The sequence below is a fragment of the Rhinolophus ferrumequinum genome, chromosome 6 (assembly GCF_004115265.2).
Source record: "Rhinolophus ferrumequinum isolate MPI-CBG mRhiFer1 chromosome 6, mRhiFer1_v1.p, whole genome shotgun sequence".
Classification (NCBI taxonomy): domain Eukaryota; kingdom Metazoa; phylum Chordata; class Mammalia; order Chiroptera; family Rhinolophidae; genus Rhinolophus; species Rhinolophus ferrumequinum.
The window spans coordinates 89,066,082-89,085,820 of NC_046289.1; positions in this window are offsets into that span (position 1 = coordinate 89,066,082).

Consider the following 19,739-nt stretch of genomic DNA (forward strand, 5'->3'; position numbering starts at 1 on the left):
TATAATTTTCCAAGTACAGATTTTTTACCTTCTTGATTAAATTTATTTCTGTTTGTTTTTTTTGTTTGTTTGTTTTGTTTGTTTGTTTGTTTTTGATGCAGTTAACTCCTGGGTGAAAACATAGGTAGTAAACTCTCTGATATTGCTCTTAGTAGTATTTTTTTTTTTCTGACATTGCTCCTCAGGCAAGGGGAACAAAAGAAAAGAATAAACAAATGGGACTACATCAGACTAAAAAGTTTTTGCAAGCAATGGAAACCATCAAAAAAAAGAAAAAAAAGGGTGACAACTTACTGCATGGAAGAAGATACTCACCAATGAAACATCCAATAAGGGATTAATATCCAAAATTTATAATGAACTCATGCAACTCAACAGGAAAACAAAACTAGCAATCCATTTAAAAAATGGGCAGAGGACGTGAATAGACATTTCTCCAAGGAGGACAAATAGATGACCAATAGACATATGAAAAGATATTCAATGTCACTAATCATCAGGAATACAAATTAAAACCACAATGAGATATTACCACACACCTGTCAGGATGGCTATCATAAGTAAATCAACAAACAATAAGTGTTGATGAGGATTCAGAGAAAAGGAAACACTCATACACTTTTGGAGGGATTGCAAATTGGTGCAGCCACTATGGAAAACAGTTTGGAGATTCCTCAAAAAATTAGAAATAGAACTATCTTATGACCCAGCAATTCCATTTCTGGGTATTTACTCAAAGAAATCCAAAACAATAACTCAAAATGATATATCCACCCATATGTTCACTGCAGTACTATTTTCAATAGCCAAGATATGGAAGCAATGCAAGTGCCCATAAATAAAAAAGAAGTAGTACATGTATACCATGGAATATTACTCAGTCATAAAAAAGAATGAAATCTTACCATTTGCGACAACATGGATGGTCCTAGAGGGTATTATGTTAAGCAAAATAAGCCAGACTGAGAAAAACAAATATTATATGATCTCACTTATACATGGAATCTAAACAACAAATAAACAAACTAACAAACCAAACAGAAACAGACTTCTTGATACAGAGAACAAACTGATGGTTACCGGATAGGAGGGGGTTGGGGAGTTGGGTGAAAAAGGTGAAGATATTAAGAAATACAAATTGGTAGCTACAGTCTCAGACATGTAAAATATAGCTTAGAGAATATAGTCAATAATGTTGCGACAAATATGTATAGTGCCAGGTGGGTACTAGTCTAATGGAGGGATCATTGCAGAAATGATATAAAAGTCTAACCACTATGCTGTACACCGGAAACTAATATAAAATAATATTGAACGTCAACTGTAATTGACAATAAATAACAATACATATATACATACTAGGAACTCCCTTATAAGGATTGACTCAGGAGGCAGGAGCACAGTACAGGAGGTTGATAGGTGAGTCTGTGGCTTTTCCCTGAAATGTAGAGTGGGTGAGAGGCCTCTGTAAGCACTGGTGCCAGACTCTGGTGATGAATCTGTGCGTAGGTTACCACAAGAAGTCCTTCTTTGCAGATATATCCCTTCTCAAGTTTCATAGACAATATACAACGAGGTATGGCAGTTAAGTTCGCGAACCCATCCTAGAAAAAGTACAACATACCTCATTGCTGAATATCACTATGGTCACCTTCAAAGTACTCCCCTTGGGAAGCTATGAACTGATCCAGTGCCTAGTCTACACTTCAAAGCAATTTTGGAACTCTTTTTCTAGAATGGCCATCAGAGTTGTGCTATTACCCATGATGTCCTGAATGTCATCAAAATGTCTTTCTTGCAATATTTCCTTTTTCTTTGGGCAAGGAAAGAAGTCATTGGGGGCCAGATCAGGTGAGTAGGGAGGGTGTTCCAATACAGTTACTTGTTTAATGGCGTAAAGCTCCCTTGGATACAGTGCCATGAGAGCTGGTACATTGTCATGATGCAAGAGCCATGAATTGTTGGCAAAAAGTTCAGGTCATCTAACTTTTTCATGCAGCCTTTTCAGCACTTGCAAATAGTAAAGTTGGTTAACTGTTTGTCCAGTTGGTACAAATTAATACTGAATAATCCCTCTGATATCAAAAAACATTATCAATATCATTGAAACAAATTGGCAAACTTAATTGTGAGACCTCGTATGTGGGACAATAATTAGCTCTTAGGAAATGTTGGAGAATTATTTATTTATTCATTTGACATTTATTACCAATTTTGTGCAAGGTATGTTTCTATGTACTTGAACTACATCAATGAACAAAAATAGACAGAGATCCTGCCCTCATGGAAATAAATTTACATTCCAGAAGAGTTAGATAATAAATAATCATAATGTACAAGTCAATTTAAATTAGAGCGTGATAAACTCTATAGATAAAAAAAAAATAAAAAGTATAGCCAGGTAAGGGAAATCTACGAGGAATAGAAGAGGGTTCAGTGTTGAGGTTAAACTTTTAAATGAGGCTATTAGGTCATGCATCATTTCCTTTATTTTTTTCCTAAAGGAAATTCAGGTCAACGAATCAGTGGAAACGTTGCAAATTGATGCTCATCTGAAGAAGTAGATTGCCACATCTCAATACCGTGGCAATTATACAGATTCAAAGTCAATTAACCTTTACTCAGCTCTTAACTGTGGTACTTGCCAAGTTTTAGTGCAAAGTGTGATCATAAATAATATGTTGATTAAATAACAGTGCTGTGAACAAGTTACCGTTGCCCAGTACACAGTGAAGCTCAGGGAAGCTAAGTAAACTGCTTGGGGCCACAGTGAAGATTAATCTGAGGCAGGAAGGATGGAGGTGTACGGAACAGAGAGTGGTCATTTAGCAAGTTGATTTGACAGTACAGTACCTATTTTAATTGTCTCAATAGTTGCTTTTCTTTCTGTTTCTTCAAAATCAAAACTTGAAAAATCAATAGATTTATAAAAAATAAAAATCTTTAGTTTTAGTTATTTTCTTTTTATTATACTATGCAAACTTCAAGTTCATTGTCTTATCATAAGGATGGTATTACCTAGATCACATTACTTCATTCCATATAGAAAAATAAATAATAACCACTCAGAGTTTATTGATTGTTGGAATGGGATATTGTCTTCAAAAGGAAATTAAAGTAATACCGTGTTTCCCCCAAAATAAGACATAATATAATATAGTATAATATAATATATAATATTATGTAATGTAATATAAGTACCGGGTCTTATATTAATTTTTGCTCCAAAAGATGCATTAGAACTGTCCGGCTAGGTCTTATTTTGGGGGAAACAGGGTAGGTACAGAAACTAGAGAAATTCACAGCATCAAGAAACTGGTTTGTTGCACATTTTTGTGCATACATAGTGTTTGGGTAGATTTTGAAAGAATTCTGTTTCTATTCCAGAGAGGTAAAATTCTTCAGCTCTAAAATAGCCATTCCAAGGACGTTTTACATTAAGCAGCAAAAAGAAACCAAACAGCACTTTCAATACTTTGGTTGGAAGTCCCCTTAGCTAGGTGAACAAATTCATTAGGTATACTTTAACTTCCCCTTAACTTCAGACAACAGTTTTGTTAAGCTCTGCCACTTTAAAACAAAGGTGTCCCTATTTTTTTCCAGTTTCTGATGACATTTTTTTTTTACTTCCTTTTTGCCTTTTTTATTGCTTCCTTTTTAGACACCATCCTGAAAACCAAAGTTCTGCTAACAGTCTGTTCCTGTCACTTTAGGTTTTGTTTAGGTACCCCTCAAAATTCTTGTCTTTACCTACATTTTTACGTATTTGTTATGACAGCACTTCACTTCCGGTTTTCTACTGCTACATAACCAGATACCCTCAAAAACTACTGGCCAGTGATTTCAGTTCCTGCCCACCTTTGCCTCTCCTTCAGGCAGCTCACCACATGGCAGAGGGCTTCCCCGAGAAAGACTGAGAGAAAGAAAAGGAGAAAAGGTGTGCGTTACAGAAGTCACAGTATTTTGTCACCTAATCTCAAAAGTGACATTCCATCACTTTTGCCATATTGTTTGTTAGAAACAAGTTTCTAGGCACAGCCTACTCTCTAAGAGGCATGCTTGTCTGGAGTTGGGCATTATTAGGAGTCATCTCAGAGGCTTCCTGTCACAACTACTTTCTGATAATTAGCAGGGTTTTTATAGAGTACTAGCAAATAAGTTAGATACAGAAAAACTAAATAAAAATTTGAGGTGTGGAGCAAGGCAGTATTTCATTAGAAATTATCATCCATAGATGGCATATGGTACACAAATTTAGGCAATTCCATTATGTAGGTTAAAGGTTACCAAGGAAAATGGATAGCTGAAGGCTGCCCTAGATAGCTGAAGAACATATTCTCTGGTTTCAGTTTTTCAGACCTCTCTCTCTCATTTATTTTTTGGTTTTTAATTCAATGTATTTAAACTGAAAAAAAAAAAAAAAGACATTTCAACCATTTTTCCCACCTTCACCCTATGCCTTTGGCAACCACCAATCTGTACTCTGTATCTATGAGTGCTTAGGGGGAGAGAAGAGAGAGAGAGAGAGAGAGAGAGAGAGAGAGAGAGAGAGAGAGAGAGAGAGAGAGAGAGAGAGAGAAGAAAGGAGGGAGAAAAGGAGGGAGGGAGAATTTACTTAGAGATTCCATATCTAAGTGAAATCATATGGTATTTTTCCTTGTCTGACATATTTCACTTAACATAATGCCCTTGAGGTCCATCCATGTTGTTGCAAATGGCAAGATTTCATTCTTCATTATGGCTAATATTTCATTGTACATATATACCACAATTTCTTTATTGATTCATCCATCGATGAATACTTAAGTTGTTTCCATATCTTAGCTATTATAAATAATGCTGCATTGAACATGGGGTGAGAATATCTTTTCAAGTTAGTGTTTTCATTCCCTTCAGATAAATACCTGGAAGTAGGATTACTGGATCATATGATAGTTCTATTTTTAAGTTTTTTTGTGGAATCTCCATGCTGTTTTCTTTAGTGGCTGCACAAATTTAGATTCCCACTAATGGCAGAAAGGTTCCCTTTGCTCCATATTTTCACCAATACTTGTTATTTTTTGTCTTTTTGATAATAGAAATCGAACAGTTGTGAGGCAATATCTCATTTTGAATTTGATTTGCATTTCAATTTCTGAGTCTTGTTTTTCTCTCTCTCTCTCGCTTTAATTAGAAAAATTCCTATTTTCCAAATTTTCAGTCTTCAAGTTTATTGATTCTTTATTCTAAATATCTAATGTGCTTTTATGCCTATCCAATACATTTTTATTTTGGATATTACATTTAACTCTATATGTTATGAGTATTCATATTGCTCCTGAAATTTTCTATCTCTTTATGATTTTTATTGTATTATATACATTGCATATAAAAAAGTTTGTTGGAAACTGAAGCACAATTTTGTTTTGTTTATTTCCCAAAATGTTTGTGCCCTATTATCTCTGGGAGTTAGTGTGTGTGTGTTTGTGTGTGTGTGTGCGCGCGTGTGTGCTACTAATCATTTTCATTCCTTTACAGTTAGGTTCAGCTGGTTCAAGGTTTCAAATTTAATTAGATATGCGTTCCCTTGTAATTATACCAACTCCCACTCACCCAGTGGTGGCCTTTATGATCCTGTTAGTAATTAAACTGGAAGAGTGTTACCTGCCTTTCCCCAGGTTCTCTTTTTGATGCTCTCTCTCTTTGTCGTGGTTGGGTTAGGGGTTATTGAACCACAGAATCTGCTCCTGTGTTTGGGGCTTTTTGAGACTCCAACCAATTTCACGATCCCAACAATGAGATACCAAACCTGCTTGATCCCCTTTATCCCTGCATGGTTTGCTCACTCCGTGGTATCCACCCATGCATGATGTACTAACTTCTAGGATCCTCAGATCTTCTGTGAACACTTTATTCTTTCTCTCTTTCTAGAGTTTAAATTCATCAAGGCTTCCTTGCTCCTGCTTTCTACTTACATTATTAACCCCATAAAAAAGTATGGATTTTATTTTGTGAAGTTACTTCATGTTATTGTAAGAGCAGAGGTCTTACATGTCCTACTCTATCCTCCTTGGAAATGGAATTTTATCCCACTTATTTATAACAGTAGAATAAACGGCAATATTTATATTCCTTTAAAAGGTTTAGCTGAATGTGTCCAGATAAGTTTGATTAGAATTCATCTATTCAAACTTCCACATTTTTTAAAATACCTTGAGATTATAATTATATGTTTAACATTTTCATAATGCAGTATAAATTATCGATCACATTTTAATTGACTTTTTGAATATTTAAATGTTCATTTTTACATCTTGGAAAAATAAGTGAAATTGTATTGAAGTCGAGTACATACACAAATCATGACTTTTCATTCATTATTTCACATTTCATAAAATTCCTTAGATTTCCTAACTACTATTTTATTCATTAAAATATATGTACTGATAGAATGTAGAATTGATAGAAAATTTAATTGCATCTACTACAATCATTTCATTTTTCACATTATAAAACTAAGGCGTGAAAAATTCACTGATATGTGCATCTATTATATAAGTGTGTTTTCCCAAAATACATTTCTGATGCATCCCATTATCAGGACTCATGTTTGCTGCAAATTCAGGGATTACCACTACCCAATGGGATTTAGCAACCTTGCTTTTTCAATTTTAGGTCTCTGATGTGATGTCTGAAGCTCACAGTAAAAAATAGCTACTCTGATAATGCAGTCCATTCTAAGGATATACAGAATATAATCATTAGCTCTTTCTCTGATGCTTCCTCATTAAATGAGCTTGATTATATTTCATTTACCATGACAGTAATTTGCATTTAATTACTTTTAACCTATATAGAAAATGATGTAACTAAATTCAGTAAGGCTGATAAGTCTCCAAAAGTAGGCCATGGGAAACACAATTCAGAAAAAAATATATATATTGTTAATTCATCCTTTATATCTGAGGCTAGGAAAGCCCTATTTTCACTGTACTGATATTTTATTAACATACATTTTCATTTTATTAAGATAACTGAAGCTATGGATAACAATAAATGTATCTTGATTTTTATCTGTCTGTCATGTGTTATAATGCTATTCATATTGATGAGATTTATCATTATGAATGAGTAAGTTTTTTCTTAAGGACAGATATATTATTTTAGGCATATAGATAAATAAATGACTTTTTTCAAGAGTTATCTGCCCATTTTTTATTAATGTATTTATTTTAAAATTTTAATTGACTTCATTATTGAAGTACAATTGACAAATAAAATTGTAAGATATTTAAAGTGTACAGTGTACAACATAATGATTTCATATATATATATATATATATATATATATATATATATACACACACACACACAATGTGAAAAGATTCCCCCACTGAATTAATTAACACATCCATAACCATACACACACACACACACACACACACACAGTGTGTGAGAACACTGAAGTTCTACTATCTTTGCAAATTTCAATTATACAATGCAGTGTTCTCAATTATAGTTACCTATTTTACATTAGATCCTCAGATATTTATCTTATAACAGACAATTTGTTCCCTTCTACCAATCTCTTCCTATTTCCCCCACACTTCAGCCCCTGCTAACTACTTTCTACTCTCTGTTTCTGAGTTCGACTTCTTTTCTTCTGATTCCACATATAAGTGACACCATGCCCTGTTTGTCTTTCTCTATCTGGCTTATTTCACTTAGCATAATGTCTTCACGTTTTATCCATTTTGTGGCAAATAGCAAGATTTCCTTCCTTTTACTAGCTGAATAATACTAAATTTTATCATACATATCATATTTCCCTCATTCATTTATTTATTAATAGACACTTAGATTGCTAACATGTCTTAGCTATTATAAATAATTCTGCAATGAACATGCGGGTGAAGATATCTTTTTGAGATAGTGATTTTATTTCTTTTGGATAAAAACCCAGAGGTGGAAATGCTGAATCACATGGTAGTTCTTTTTTAATTTTTGAGAACCTTCCATGCTGTTTTCCATAATGGCTGCACCTATTTACCTTCCCACCAATAGTGAATAAGAGTTCCCTTTCTCCCCAGTCTCACCAACACTTATTTGTTGACTTTTTGATGATATCATTGTAACATGTGTGAGGTGATATTTGGTTTAGATTTGCATTTCTCTGATGATTAGTGATGTTGAGCATCTTTTCATATGTCTATTGGCCATCTGTATGTCTTCTTTGGAAAAAATGTCCATTCAGATCTTCTGCCCATTTTTTAATCAGATTGTTATTTTGTTGTTGTTATTAAATTGTAGGAGTTCTTTTTAGATTTTGTATGTTAACTCCTTATCATATATGTGATTAGCAAATATTTTCTCCCATTCCATGGGTTCCCTTTTCATTTTGTTGATGCTTTTGTTTGCTGTGCAGAAGCTTTGCAGTTTGTAGTCCCACTTTATTTATTTTTGCTTTTATTGCCTTTGCTTTTGGTGTCAAATCCAAAGAAAAGAAAAGAAAAATCATCTCCAAGGTAGATGTCAAGGAGCTTATGACATATGTTGTCTTCTCGGAGTTTTAAGTTTTCAGATCTTATGTTCAAATCTTTAATCTACTTTGAATTGTTTTTGGGGTATGATGTAAGATAGTGGTCCAGTTTCATCCCTTTGCATGTGGCTGTTCAGCTTTCCCAACACCAGTTATTGAGGAGGCTGTCCTTTCCCCATTGTATATTTTTCACTGCTTTGTCATAAATTAATTGACTATATATCTGAGCGTTAATTTCTGGGCTCTCTATTCTATTCCATTGATGTATGTGTCTGTTCTATGCCAATACCGTACTGTTTTATTTATTATACTTTGTAATATAATTTGTAATCAGGAAGTGTGATGTCTCCAGATTGTTATTTCTGAAGACTGCTTTGTCTATTTGTGGTCTTTTGTAGTTCCATAAAATTTTAGGATTTCTTGTTCTGTTTCTGTGAAAAAATGCCATTGGAATTTTGATATGGATTAAACTGAATCTATAGATTGCTTTGGGTAGTATGAACATTTTAACAATATTAATTCTTCTAGTCCATGAACACAGAATATCTTTCATTTATTTTTGTCTTTTTAAATTTCTTTTCTCAGTGTCTTATAGTTTTCAATATACAGGTCTTTCACCTTCTTGGTTACACTTATTACTTGGTATTTTGTTCTTTTTCATGCAAATGTGATTGTTTTCTTATTTTTCTTTCTGAGAAATCATTATCAGTATATAGAAACATAACTGATTTTAATATATTTTGTATCCTGCAACTTTACTGAATTTATTAATTATAACAGTTTTTTGGTGGAATCTTAGTATTTTCTATATATTATTTTATGCAATTTCCAAATAGAGACATTTTTACTTCTTGCTTTCTGATTTGGATTATTTTTTTGCTTAATTGCTCTGGCTAGGATTTCCAGTACTATGTCGAATAAAGGCAGTACGTAAGACTAGGCATTCTTGTCTTGTTCCTGATCTTAGAAGAAAAGATTTTAGTGTTTCACAGTTGAGTATTATGTTAGCTCTGGGCTTGTTACGTATTGCCTTTATTATGTTGACATATATTTCCTCTACTTGTATATGTTGTTGATAGTTATATATACAGAGGGTGCCAAAAAAATGTACACCATTTTAAGAAAGTAAAATAATAAAATAAAAAGGTAATAATATGTACCAATAACAAAAGATGGACACAAGTCACGTTTGACTTCTGCAATTACAGGAGGTGCTCAAAGTGGTTACCATCAACGTCCAGACACTTTTGATTACAGTGAACTACTGCTTGAGCAACATTGACCAAATTGTCCACTTGTACACATTTTTTTTGGCATATATACAGTGGATATTGAATTTTGTCAAGTGCATCTATTGAAATGATTGCATTATTTTTATCCTTCATTTGTTAGTGTGGTTTATCACATTGATTTGTGGATGTTGAACCATCCTGGCATTTCAGGAATAAATCCCACTTGATCATGGTGTATGATCTTTTTAATGTATTGTGGAACTAAGTTTGGTAATATATTGTTGAATATTTTTTCACCTATGTTCATGAAGGATATTGGCCGTTAATTAATTAATTAATTTGTTTATTTATTTATTTATTTTTTATTTTTATTTTTTTTATTTTTTATAATGTCCTGATCTGGCTTTGGTTTCAGGGTCATGCTTGTCTGGTAAAATGAATTTGGAAGTATTCTCACCTCTTTAGTGTTTCAGAAGAGTTTGAGTAGGATTGGTATTAATTCTTCTTTAAATGTTAGAATTCACTTCTTTAAATGTTAGAATTCAAACTTCTTGGGAAGTTTTAGATTATTGATTCAACCTTCATATTATTCATTAGTCTGCTCAGATTTTCTATTTCTTCATGATTCAGGTTATATCTCTCTAGGAGTTTATCCATTTTGTATATGTTGACAAATTTGTTGGCCTAATGAATGTTCCTAGTAGGCTCTTACAATACTTTGTATTTCTGTGGTATTAATTGTAATGCATCTTCTTTCATTTGTAATTTTGTTCAAATCCTCTCTCTTTTTTCTTCATAAACCTTGATAACAGTTTGTGTTTTTGTTTATCTTTCCAAAATACAACTTCTTTGTTTCATTGTTCCTTTCTTTTGTCGTTTAGTTGGTGTTTCATATGTTTTTGCTCTGATATTTATTTCCTTCCTTTGGCTAACTTTGGCCTTAGTTGTTTTTTTTGGGTTTTTGTTTTTTTTTTTGGTGTGTGTGTGTGTGTGTGTGTTTCCTTTATCTTTCTAGTTCCTTGACATGTAAAGTTAGATGGTTTATTTGAGATCTTTTTTAGTTTCTTAGTGTAGGTATTTACACTATAAACTTCCAACTACTTTTGCTGTATCCCATAAGTTTTAGTATGTTGTGTTTCCATATCATTTGTTTCAAAATATAGTTTTGATTCTGCTTTGATCCACTAGTTGTTCAGGAGTATGTTGTTTCATCTTTCTCTTTTTCTTATTAACTTAAAATATCTTCATTTCTTAAAAAACACTCACTATTGAAGAGCAACTAAAAACTCCAGGAGAGTTTTCATTTCTCTCCTTACTCCCTTCATGGGGTGGGCAGATAGATAGGCATGGGGCAGGAAGCTGAGGCTGGGTGCAACCCTAATGCCAACTTGGTCAGGACTTCATGGTCACTGAAACCAGGGTGTTTCTTAACCATATGTGAGGGTTACTTTAGAGGGAGGACAAGGTGATGGGAGGCTGGGAGGCCAGGAGGTGGTAGTGGTTGACTAGCGATGCAGACTCCAAGCCCCAACCATTAGGAGAGCCAGCTCTGGGGGAGCCCAGGGCACATTCAGAAGGTCCCAGGACTGTCATTTGAGGCTGGCTATCCCAGATGGCCTCTCCATGGAATCTTGTTCCCTCCTGAGGAAAACCATTGAATGAGCAAATCTTTCCAAAGGGGGTCATTTGTTTTCATCTGTGTACTTAAACCAGATGCTTATTTTAGGACAGTTGAAATATGTATTCATAGTTGTAAATGTGTTTTACCGTAACTTTAATGGCGAAGTGTAGCTGGTGGAGATATTCACAAATTAATTGTACATATGTCTTAATTCAGATATATGGTTTTACTTAATCTGAAAAATCAGAGGAAATTCCTGGAAAACTCACCCTCCACACACCTCACCCAATCTATACCCAGCCTTATAACAGAGAGAAGACTATAGATCTCTACCTTAAATTATGTACCACTGATTTTTAAGGTTCCTTGTAACTGTCACTTGGAAGTGGCAATGCATGCTTTAATTTGAGAGTGATTAAGACTTGATTTGTATTATTGTTAAGGTTTAGTTGTATTAGGAGCAAAATTTGGCAGTTATAGTTTGGCAGTTATAACTATAGTTATAGTTTGATAGATTTGGCAGTTATCTTCTGTAATAACTTTTTCCTCTAAAAAGCTAGATTCTGAACAAAATAATTCACAACCTTACATACAAGTGTCATAATTCTATTACTTTGTGATTCATTCCATAACAGAATGAACCCTTTGACAAAGTTTTTTATTATAGTGCTCTTAACTTTATTAAAATGGATTACTCGTGGTAATTGCAAAATTGAAGAAGCATTTGCCATTTTGAAGTCAAAATTGTTGCTGTTATTTTCCATTTTATAAACAATACATCAACCAAATATCCTTGTAGAGGTGAGCACATTGGTCTTTAAGGTAATGAATGATAAGTGTATTTTTTAAATTGACTACACATAAATTTTAATAGTCACAAGCTTTTCTGTCAATATAACTATATCAGTTTATATTCTGACCAGCTATATATTTTTACCAAAGTTTGGTATTACCAAAATGTAAGTCTTTGCATGTCTGTTGAGTAAAAATTTTTTCATTTAACAAATATTTGTGGCTGCCTTTTTGTACCAGACCTTGGTTTAGGTGTTCAGAATTTTGTAATGAACAAATCAGCTAAAATTCCTAACACTGTGGAACCTTGATTTCATATTGCTGTTTTATTTCTATTTTCACAAAGTGTAATGAAGGTAGGCACATTTTCTTGTGCTTATATGACAATTCTTATGAGTTGCATTTTACCTTTGATTTTAATTAGTGATGAATTATTAAGTTTATCATTTACATGCCTGTTTAAAGTGAACACTAGACATATTTCTCTTATTAATAATTTTTTTCTGAAAAGAGTTTAGACTCTTTCATTTCCAAGATGATATAAAGAGGGCCAAGTATTCATAGATAACTTTCTTTTGCTAAAAATGTATCAAAAGTGAGGAAATATCTCTGTATTAAATTAATTTGTCAAGAGAAATAAAAATCATGCTGAAAAGAATTAGTTGATTTTTAAACACTGTAATAGGGGTTTTAGAAATGTCACCCTAACTTCCCACATTCTTTCACAGTTTGAAATAATTTGCATAAATAATAATTTGAAATTTGTGAAGAAATATAAAAAGAACAAAAATCTTTTTTGTACATCTTTTCCAGAACACCAGAAGAGAAATAATAGTCTCGTTTTTTTAAATTTACAGTGTAATTTAAAAATCTGTTAAATAAATGCTTTTCATTTTTTATGACATTTTTTCTTCCTCTCTTTGAAAATTCTTCTTTTTTTCTTGTAACAAAAACAGTGAAAGAAGGCCAGTATGCTAATGTACTAACTAAAAATATTGTAAAGAATTTAAATAATAACAATAATGTAATATTAACCAAAAATAATGTACTCAACTAAATGTTGTATGTGTATATAAATACTTAGTCTCTATAATAATGCTCTAAGGTAAATTATACTACTCTATCCTGGTTTTACAGATAAGGAAACTGAGGAAGAATCATTATCCAATATTAAGCAGTATTAAGCAGAACAGGAAGTAAAACCTATCCCATCAGATTTCAAAGTCATTAAAATTGAAAGGTCTGTATACATCCAGGCCTCAACTACCAGCCAGGACCTTGAACCAAGTCTTCATGCCAGTGTTCACTGTGTGAACATTAACACATTTAACCTGCATAAACAGGACCCTAAGTTTAATTATTATGGTTCTACGCATAAGGAATCAAACACAGAACAATTAAGTTACTGGCCAAATTTCACAGGAAATAATGGTAGAATTGAAATTTATACTTATTGTTCTATGATTTCAAATTCAATGTTTTTAGGGGATGATATGTCTTGGTTTTTCCTTATGAGTGCCAATTTATCCCTGTTATTTCAGCCTAATTATGTTTGGTATCCCATTTTAATCTTGCAGGTATCTCAATTTGGATGATAAAGTATGTGATTATCCTATTAATACCTCACCATATTGATTCCCAGTTTGGAGCTTCTAAATTGGTTAACTTGAGTCACAACTCAGAACTGTTACTTGGAGATCAAATTATGCTAACATCTGTAACACAGACTATCTCATTAATTTCATCAGTGTAATGGCTTCCTTGGTAATAGATTGCTTTGATGGTTGTCCCTTAGATCTCCTCTGACCATGTCTATAACTGAGTAACTCCTACAAGAAAAATAAGACACTGTGTTTTTCGTCAGAAATAATTCTTTTACAAATATATAGTCATCAAAAAAAGATTCATTCATCACCTGTAAATTGCTGGGTTAGATGTGGCCCTTCTCTCCTGTCTGGGTTGGACCAGATATCTCATCCTGACATTCTGATCATTGCTGGGTTATTACTATCAAACACTGTGTGAATACTTAGCCACTTCCATAAAACAGCCCAGATTGTATACTTCATTAAAAAAATATCACATGACTCAATATGATAGGCTATAAGAAAAAGGATCTAAGTCTATATATTTCCATTATAAAGACACTTCAAGTCAGCAGGGCTAATAGAAAAGCCAAGGACACAAACTAGTATCACTGATTGAAAAGTCACAAAGAAAGAGATGGAAGAGATGAGAGAATTCTCTTTGAAATTAAATAGAAATGCTATGGAACATTTTTTTTTTTTTCCCTTTCCTGAGAGAGGCATGAAACACTGTTGTCATTAGATGGAGGTGGGTGAGCTGTGCTACTCAGTAGCTGGGGCAACTGTCCTAAATTATATAAATCTACTCTGTTTCCTTACATGAAAATGATAAATAATAATAGTAAGTACCTCACAGGGTTGTTGAAAATTACATTAGATGATGCCTGCCTAATTATTTACATACAGTAGCTGTTTAATACATTATTATCATTGCTGTGCCTATCAATCTTGAAATTCCAATTTTCAAACTGGAAATCTCAACAAATTTACTATGACTTATACTCATAAATAATTATGTCAGGAAATATTTTAAACAAGTTTCAACAGAGTTAACATTTTTTAACATAAAATGTATCAATTGTTTTGAAAAGACAGAGTAAATAGTTACATAGTTGATTCTTGAGATTATTTCCTTGTTATCACTCCATAATTTGGTTTTGCAGTGTAGTAGAAAAGTTTTCTTCAAAAAGAGGCTTAATATTTAGTCTTTTCTCTTATTTTTTTGGGGGGGTTCTTATGAAATATCAAAATAGACCTGTGGAAATACAGAATATTAAAAGAGAACTTAACTGCTATTCACTAGTATGGCACTAACAATGTGACTTCATTCTGGAGAGGCTGCTTTGGTGGCAGAGTTTAACCAATCCGTGAATTTAGCTCTGATTTTAGAAAAATGAAATGGATGGCCTAGGGATACTATTACTCTGTGACAAGAATCATTAACAATTCATGGGAGAGTAACCTCATAAGGTCAGTGGTATGCTCATCTCATATTTCTTCACATCAGTGCACAGAATTAAGAGGTAATTGACCAAGTTACCACTGTCCTTTTAGCACTGAAGATTTGTTGATTGTTAGTTGATAAGGAAAATGACATTATTGTAATACCTTGTCCATCACATTATCACCTGTGCATGCAAAGAGATGATTTTATATTAGATCAGGTCTAAGACCTTGAATGAAAAAGAAGAGAAATTTTCCAGATGCAGTTAAGTCCCTTTGCTTTTAGAGGATGAATTATAGTTTTTACTAGAAGGGAGTATTAAGCTAATAGCTTTCAGGCGAATAATGTATTCCAAAGGGCAAAAGAACTGCTGAGGTCTCCTGTGCCTCTTTTCTTACTTTTATTAAATATTTTATCACTCTAGAAAACACCTTAGAGCTTGTTACTGCTGCAGAGGATCATAAAATGCAATAACATAATGTGCTGCAAAGACAACTCCCATTCTTATATGTGTGCATTAAAGCTCCAGCCGCTAAACAAAGATCCTCATGGCAGATTCGTCTGTTTTTCAAGATGTATTTCACATCATTTATTAGTAATTAGGCAAAAACCTTCAGATTAAAGCTGTTCGATAGGTAAGCATCACATTAAAATGCCTTCTAGGTGTTAAAGGAAAAAAGGATACCTGACAATAGGAGAAAAAATAAGTTGATTTTATTCTGATACTACTGCAATAGGGGAGTGAGACTGAACTCAACTCCACTGGAGGTTGGGGCAGGGGAAGGCTGCGAGTAGGATGGAGATTTAAATACTGTGTATGCTAGTGGAAAACTACTGGAGGACATTCAGGAGGGGATGGAGGGAAGGTTGATCTATAGAGGTGTCAAGCATTTAGTTATTCCTGAATGTGCAAATGTTTTTCTCTGTAATTGGGCCATTTATGCCAATTTGCACCCATTGAAGTTAGGCTCCTACTCTCCCTCAGAAGCTAGGAGATCAGGGTGCTATTTCCTTCCATGTTTACATTTCAAAGAGATGTTTCCATTTTCCTTAAGAAAGACAGGACTTTGTTTTAAAACTAGCAAGAAGCTGGCAGATTTACATATATTTCACAGGAGCAAAGAAAGAATTTATAATTACAAATGTTCTAAAGTAAATGTTCCAAGAAAAGAAAGTTCAGAGACCTACTGTGTCTGCCTAAAAGAGGGGAAATATATTTCCAGTTTAATCAAGCTAAGTGAAACATTAGGCTGTCTTGGCCACTGGTTACTATTACTATTATTTCAGCATTAATTTACAAAAACACATTATAGACTATTTAAAATAAGTAAGTACACCTATGTGATAATCACTGTGCCAAAGAGTATTAATAAATATTAATGTCTGCCATTTAAGGGTTTCTATTAATTGACAAGAACATTAACAGTTTTAGTTTTTAAAAATATCTTTTGAAATAGATATTCCTATCTCACAAAAGAAGGAACAATTGGTTCTGAGGAAAACTAAATTATCTAGGTCAGTCATTGAATATGTGACTGAACTGAAACTAACCCCAGATCTCCCCACAAAGTATAAGCTTTGGCATGATCCTGCATTGAATCATGTCTCTATTAATAACAGCTCTATGATGTCATTTAGCTTCCTTCACTTTTCTTTGTCTTAGTCCTTATCTACAGATAAGGGCCAATACTAGTGTCTGCCTCATAGGATAAGTATGAGCATTGCATGAGACATAGCAGAGGAAATTTTGAGTAAAATGACTAACACATTTTAAGTGTCCTACAAAGGTTAATTATTACTGTGAATTCTGTGTTCTTACCCTGCTGTACTCTCTCCTAAGGAACAGTATTTTGAGGATTTCAGGATGAATTACATGTGAATCATTATTGTAGGTGTCAATTACTTGTCTTATACTGAATTTCACAGGATGATGCATTACTTGGATTAACTTGTTTTGATTATGGGTTCTGTTATTTTTTTATTAATGAAAACAAACAATTGTTCGTAAATGCAAAATAAAGTAATATATAGGTCCATGGAAATAGTATTCTGTTTACTACCATCTTTATAGTAGCAGTGTGCTAAAAGGGTTAAGTGAACAAACTATAGAGTTAGATATTTGGATTCAAATCCTGGCTTCAAGACTGATAGGGGACCAAAGGCAAGTAAATCTAAATCTCCACGACTCTTAATCCTCTTTGTCATCTGTAAAGCAGGAAGGATAATAACAGTTGTTATTGTTCTTGTGAGGATGAAATAAGCTAACGAAAGGCACTTAGAATAGTTTCAGGCACAGAGCATGCCTTTTCATAACTGAGAGCTATTATTATTAGTTAATTAACATAACACTTTTTTTTTTTTCCTCTGACACTCATCACACATTGTATTCCTGGAATTCCACTATTGAAACAAATAATAAAAAGCAGTAAGGAAAAGTATTTGACATTATAATAATAACTTTAATTGTTTCATATGTGAAAAATATCAACAAGTACTACTCATCTAGTAGAGTTCAAATCTTTCTCCATTCTCTCTTCCACACGGACTAATCAATTTGAAGATGTGGGTAGAAAATATTTGTATTGAAGGAAAGAAGAAATCATTTAGTAAGAACAGAAAATTTACATGCTGATTTTCTCTTTGCAAATATGTTGGTAAATAAAAAGTGGCAATTTTAAAGGCTAAAAATGCATGTATAACATGTACATATATACACACGTATATAGGGAAGGTATGTACTCTTGTCCCTAATCAATCATATAAGATGCCCCGATTCTAGTTAGCTTGCAGCTTCCCCACGCCAATGGCCTCAATCAGGGCACCACCTGAAGCTTTCTGTTTTCCCCCCTATAAATCTTTTCCACTCCTCTGCCTGCTTTTAAGTCTGTAGCAAGCGCAAGTATAGTGGCTGATATCCTTGCTATAGCAACCTCTAACTAAATAGCCTGTTCTCATGTAGTTGGTTTGTTTATTTCCACAGTTATAGTGGAAGTCCCACTGTGACCCACCCAGTCTGCACTTCTCTTCACCACAGTCCACAGCCTTTGACCAGCTCCAATCCCCTCAGAGAACACTGTGCTTTGCTGCTGACAGATTGTATAGCCTGTGAAGATGTGGTAAATGAGCACAGAGCTCTGACCTCCAGGTTCTTTATGTTGAGTTCCTGGGCTATTTATTCTTTGGTTGGATACCTGAATTTTGTTATTGATTCTCATTTGTTTGGCATTCTTCTCCTTGGTAGAATCAAGCCATTCTTGTTCATACCTCCTTGCTCTCTTTTGTGTTATAAACCAAATTAATTTTAGATTGTAATAAAAAAGAAAACGTGTTTATTTGAGCAAAAGGAGCTGATGCCCAGGAGACACAGATTCTGGTATTAACTTAAATTGTGTTCTGTGGAGACAAAGGGGAGGCCACCTTTTATAGCAATAGTTCCCACCCAGGTTCTAATTAGGTCTGTTTTATGTAAATGAGGTATCCAAATTCTACACTTCTGAATGATCCAAATTGGTCAGTCCTGATTGGTAGGCATTATGCATCCTGATGGGTCATTATGGAGCAGTTCTGATTGGACAGGGCAGGTCTTAGTCCATTGGTAGAAAGAAGAAACCAGGAATTCCCCTATAGTAGTTGACTCAGTGTAAACAAACAAGGAATAGTGCAGGAAGCTGAGAGTTCAGTCTGAAATTCTCCCCAATATACAGAGCACAAGAAGTCCCTGTCAGGAAATGGCTGCAGGGTTCTTACTATTTACAAAACTTGGTTGACCATGAGGAGTCCATATTAGCAGGTAAATTTATTCTCATAGTTCACACTAAATGTATCTTTCTTCTTGGGTCCCACAGTGTTAACTGTTTTGGGTCATGCTATGTAAAAGTGTTGTTTTTCATAAGAAAGAGAATCACATGGTAGAATGTAGGCCTTATATGCCTGTTGTTCAAGCCAGCTTCACAAACTACTGAGTTTGGTCTTTCTTTATTTCCACAAATGCAAATGAATTATTTTATGGTTCAAGAAAGAATTCATTAACATCCATGTGGACTAAGTCAATTTTGGATTTCTGTTGGTCTATAAATGTGTCTATTTTTTTTTATTTCTCCTTTGAATCATTTCTTAAAGCATCTTAGTGATGTTCTTAATAATTAATATGTAAAATGAAGTTACTGACATATGCTCATTTATATATCTTTGAGTCATGCAGTTACTCTAAAATTATTTGGCACTACATATAAATTGTATGAATTAAAATTTATATAAAAGTATATGTTTCTTAATTGTCTTTACTTATAGATATCTTTATGTTTGAACATATACATAGTGCAAATTTTCATAAAGCTTTGAGAAGAAATTAAGTACTGCGGTCTTCTACTTGATAAAAACACTAAGAAACAAAATAAAAAAACTGTCCACTGAAACTGTTTTACTTTACATTTGAAAAGATCCCATACAGTGATTCATGAATTACATATGAGAATCACAGGTTTCATGTTTAATATGTTTAAATCCTGGATAATTTAGTTTAATTTTAAAATATTGCATAAAGCAT